Genomic DNA, 5,876 nt, shown 5'->3' on the forward strand with positions numbered 1-5,876 from the left:
TTTATAAGATATCTTTGTACATTATTATATTAATTATTTAACTATGATATATTTTTTTACATGTAAAATTTATGGTTTTTGTAATAAGCTTTTTTAAATTGCTGATTAACGTAATTTTATTATAAGATAAAATGTATGTGTTACAAACAAAATTTTGTTTTATTCGAATTACTGATTTTTCTTCTCATGGTAATTATTTTCTAAAAAAATTGTGATTAACATAATTTTACTATATAAGCTAACTATTTATGCACAATGATTTGGGCGTCTAGATTTTTGTGATTATTTATTTCATAATATTTAAACTGACATTCATTATTATATATATTTGTTATTTTATGCATACAATTAAATATTTTCGAATAAAAATAATAATCGTCTCAAACATATATGTCTTGAATTTATTTTTAATTTTTACACACATAAGACATGTGCTTCCGCCACGGGCATCTAATATCTAGATTTTTAAATGCCACATATAAATTTATCCATAAATTTATTATACTAATTAATAGGTATATTATGGAGTACATGTTATTATATAATGTTAAATGAGATGCACTAAATTTATCCCGAGAAGTAGATCCAGAGATTCATTTATCCCATCAGCAAAACCAAGAAAAATGCATTAAATTTCTCAAACCCATGTTATATATATATTGTCTACTGATCTCTTTCACCCAGTCGGGCCTCTGCCAAATGCCGCGTATGAGATGAAAAATTCAATCTTTATTTAATCTGATTGGTCCCTTCTGATTCCAAGCTGTTTCAGCCCTGTCTGTGTGTCTTTCTATGATCGAACATTTTCGTACACAAACGAACAGACACACGTTAGGAGAGGAAACTCTGCGTGCGTGTGCGTTTGATTTTATCAATTTTACAGCTCGTGATGTGCTGAAAAAGTTTGCATTATCTAAAGGGGCAGAAAAGCAAGAAAGTGAGAGGTTTTTTGTCTGGATTTGGGTTTGTGGAGGGGTGGATTTGACTATCATTTGTGGGGAGAAAAGCATTGTCCTTTTACTGGGATCCTTTTTGCCTGTCCATTCTCTGAAAAAAATTTTGGAGACCATTTTGGGATAATAATAGATGATTGATATCTTGGTATTAAGTGCTGATTATGGAGCCTTCTTTTGCTCCCTCTCCCTTTTAGTGAAGAGAAATAAGATTGATTAGTGTTGGGAAATTATATCTTAGTTAGAAGATATGAGTGGTGTCATCGATCTTGATCCTGATGGTTCTGAGTTTGTTGAGGTTGATCCAACTGGAAGATATGGAAGGGTATGCTGATTTGATTTGCTGTTGGTTCTTTCTGTTTCTGTTTTTAAATGTTCTGCTGCTAGTTTCTGTTTCCAAAGTTTGAATTTTCACTAATATATATTGTTATTTTGAGTTTCACTTTTTTGGGGTTCTTTTTGTTCTTGCTTGCAGTACAATGAAGTTCTTGGTAAAGGGGCTTCAAAGACTGTGTATGTATCTAAAATCCCTGCATTGGCTTTTGAAAAAAAAAGTACTAAAACTTATTTATGGGGTGGTTTAATTTATTCAATTTGGTTGCAGTTATAGAGCTTTTGATGAGTATGAAGGGATTGAAGTGGCTTGGAATCAAGTGAAACTTTATGATTTCTTGCAAAGTCCTGAAGATCTTGAAAGACTCTATTGTGAAATACATCTCCTCAAGACTTTAAAACACAGTAATATCATGAAATTCTACACTTCTTGGGTTGATGTTGCCAATAGGAACATCAACTTTGTCACAGAAATGTTCACTTCAGGCACTCTAAGACAGTAAGAACTCATTAGATAATCTGAATCTTGAGTGTTTTTAGTTTTCAGACACGTAGGATCTATTGGCCATCACAAATATCACCTTTTTTTTCGATGCTTGATTCATTTTTTATCGGCGTTGTGATAGGTATAGGCTGAAACATAAGAGGGTTAATATCAGAGCAATAAAGCACTGGTGCAGGCAGATTTTGCAAGGTCTTCTTTATCTCCACAGTCATGATCCTCCAGTCATTCATAGAGATCTCAAGTGTGACAATATTTTTATAAACGGGAATCAAGGTGAAGTCAAAATTGGTGATCTGGGCCTTGCTGCAATTCTTCGGAAATCTTGCGATGCTCGGTGTGTAGGTATGATTTCATTTGGCAAAAGTTTCTTTGAATCTTGTTTTACGTCATTAAAATCTGCTGGGAGCAATTGTTTTGCCATTATGTGTGGCACTTACATCATACGAAGATTGAAACGTTGCATTTGGGAGCGACAATTGTCTTTATCGTGCCTATATTATACAATGCTTGAATCCTGGCATTTGAGAGTAATCATTGTCTTTGCCATTCTTTGTGGTTGCCTACATAATGCAACGGTCGAAACATGGAGTTTGGGTTAAAATATTTGAGCTGTATTGGTCTGCCACCAACTATATTTAACAACTGATAAAGTGCCAAGCACTCAGTTCCTCTGATATCTTTGACAAAATTGATGAATTGGTTTGATTGCTGGAAATCTTGATTTATACATTTTTTTTTCTTTTCTTGGATTTTAATATAACCAATATAATCAGGAACACCAGAGTTTATGGCTCCTGAGGTTTATGAAGAGGAATACAATGAATTAGTTGATATTTATTCGTTTGGGATGTGCATTTTGGAAATGGTGACTTTTGAATATCCATATAGCGAATGCAGCCATCCAGCTCAAATCTACATGAAAGTGATATCGGTAATAACCATACATATTTATTTTCCATAAATTCGAAATCTATCAATATGAAATCATATTTTAGAGTTGCTTTATATAATCTCAGGGAAGGAAACCGGATGCCCTTTACAAAGTTAAAGATCCTGAGGTACGCCGATTTGTTGAGAAATGTTTGGCAACAGTTTCTGACAGACATTCGGCATGGGAGCTTCTGAACGATCCCTTCCTCCAAATTGACGATTATACTTATGATTTGAGGCCAGTGAACTATAATAGAGATCACAATGAAATAAATCCGGTTTTAAGGCGGGCGCTTTCGAGTGTTCATAGTACCACGAGTTCATTAGTCAATGGTTACTCAAATCATCTTAGTTATGAACAAGAGCATGATTATCATTACCATGCAGTCGATTATGAAGGACATGAACATGATTTTTTCACAAATCAGGAGGATGTTCACTTGCAAAATGTAGATATTACAATCAAAAGTAGCAAGGGATCTGAGGATGATATCTTTCTGAAACTCAGAATTGCAGATAAAGAAGGTATGCTCCTGAGACATTTCAATTAAAGTGTAGAAGTACAAATTTCTTCATTTTGGTGCATTGTCTTGTGGTTGGTTTATTTGTTTTTTTTTATGACAATGAACTCGTCATTGCAGGTCGTGTTCGAAACATATACTTCCCTTTTGATATTGAAATCGACACAGCCATGAGTGTGGCGACTGAAATGGTTTCTGAGTTGGATATCATGGATCAAGATGTGAGTAAAATAGTAGAAATGATAGATAGTGAAATTGCTTCCTTGGTACCGGAATGGAAACGAGTACCTAGCATGAAGAGCAGTTGCTGCCAAAATTGTGCTTCAGATGTTTCTCTTGTTGGCTACAAGCCAGGAAAGAGTCGGCACATTTTTGAATGTTCTGAACACACATGTGGCGCTATACATGGCCGCTTTGAGGAGATTACATACCAATCTGAAGCATCCGAGCGATATGTTACAGATGGTGCACCTATGTGGTCGAGTGAATCTGATGGCACATGCCACACTGATACATGGGCTCAGAAAAACGACCCTGATTTCAGTTCGTGTGTTTTAGGTCACAACGATGATGCTTTTGAGCCATCAAGAAACGACAAACATGCGAATATTACAAGAATGGCAGAGGAAATGAAGTTAGCAGAGGATGGTGAGAATGAGATCAGGCAGGAGCTGAGGTGGATCAAGGCAAAGTATCAAATGGAGTTGAGGGAGCATAGTGATAACGAACCGGGGCTCGTCTTGTAAGAACAAGTTTCGATTCTGAACACTGTAAGAGAAGATATTTTGTCATTGACTTCTGCTGTGGGGAAACATGAAACTGGTGATGATTCTGGGCATAAAATCTTCTCCAGGACGCATTCTTCTAAAATGAACCACCCATTTCACCCCAAAAGAAAACGATATGACCCTGAAGTTATATAAGCACGAGTCTGCGTATAGTTCTTGTAGTTCCCCTCACATCATCACAACCAAGAGCCTTCATTCCTGTACATTGCTCCCACATTAACTTCACATGCTAATTCTCTACCAGTCGATGCAACGGATTTTGAGAGTCGAAAATCGCTAATGATAGTGTATTCTATTCAGACTGTAGATTCTCAACTCCATGTGTAAGTGAACCTGTTGATGTACATCATTAACTCATAATGAATAGTTCGGTATATACATTATACTACACTATTGCTCATTGCATAATCTTCATATAAAACAGCGTAATTTCAACTTTTATTATTTTAAATCAACTGTTCAGATATTTTCAATCACGTTTGAACGATATCATTTGAGCTATTAACTCTTTCTACATAATCAAATCAATCAAACTTTTCATAAATTTGAGCTTAACTATTTCTATACGCATTTGGAGCTGACTTTTAGTTGGTTTTCATCCTCGGCTGGAATATAAACTTGTGATCCTCAGTTATCTTCCAAATGTTTTACCGTTATCTCAGTTTTTTTTAACAAAATATTGAAATTTTAATTTTATTAAGTAAAAACTGAGAAGTGTTTATTAGAAGTTGTCCCAAACACTACCTTGATCGAGCTCCTTAACTCTTCGCCAATCCTTCCTTTTTGAATGGAGAGAGACGCATCGCATGATTGAGATTGACGGTGGAGTGGCATAAAAAGGTAATATGATAAGTTCCATGTTAATGCTAACAAAGTTAATGCCATGTTCAACTGCCTAATAATATACCAAAATATCAAAAGAAAAGAAGATAAACACAAGAAAAAAGGTGTGCCCTACCCCAAAAAAAATAAAAAAGAGGCTTTTATAGTCTTCGACTTTGATTCATCTTCATATTATCTTTTTAGACAACTTTTTTGGCAGCATCAACGACGAAGCACATGGCCATGTGGCCCGATCTTTAACCGTCGATGCAATATGATCCAATTGAACTCGATTTATGATTGACTGATTGATAGAGTCCTAATAGTTTATGTTTTTATTATAATATTTCTCTTGTCTTGCTTTTTAATATGTTTGATTGATGCATTTTTGTGTCATTTTGTTGCAGAAACAAGTTTTATGGTCTTGCAGCAAAATTGAACTAAAAAAAGAATCTTGTAGGTCCATCCTCCTTGAAATTCAGCTCATTGATGATTTTCTTTAACCAAATGGCTTGACAAGCAGCAACAAACTCAGCTTTTGTAGATGATAATGTGACAATAGGTTGCTTCTTTGATGACCATGTGATAAGTGTATTTTATACACTTAATTTATATATGATTTTAATTATTAATTGTTGGTTTCGAGCATATTTATGTGTGGGTTTTGTTGTTTTTGTGTTTGTAGGAAATTAGTGAAGTATTGTGGAAAAAAGAAGAAAAATAAGAATTTGAGAAGACAAAAAGAATAAAATGGAGAAAAGAAAATTGAAGAAGTAAAGAAAAGAAGAAAGAAGAAAATAAAAGAACAGGAAAGGCATGAAGAAACTTTAATGGGCTTCTTAGTTGGGCCTATTGTTAGCGCTTAGTTAGCGCTAAAGAGAAGAAAGGAAGAGCAAACGCGCGTTCATTGTATGAGATTGAAGATTACGAGTTAGAGGGTTATGCGCGGCCGCTTGGGATTTCTGGAGCGGCCGCGCGTGATGAGATTTCATCATTTTAAAATTATCGGGAAGGAAACTTTTAT

At 34.9% G+C, this 5,876-nt stretch overlaps 1 pseudogene; it reads left to right on the plus strand.

The window, feature by feature from the left end:
• The first annotated feature begins 579 nt into the window (after positions 1-579).
• On the plus strand, positions 580-4,420 carry LOC140874344 (probable serine/threonine-protein kinase WNK9; annotated as a pseudogene).
• Positions 4,421-5,876: the final 1,456 nt, after the last annotated feature.

The sequence above is a fragment of the Henckelia pumila genome, chromosome 1, assembly GCF_033568475.1.
Source record: "Henckelia pumila isolate YLH828 chromosome 1, ASM3356847v2, whole genome shotgun sequence".
Lineage (NCBI taxonomy): Eukaryota > Viridiplantae > Streptophyta > Magnoliopsida > Lamiales > Gesneriaceae > Henckelia > Henckelia pumila.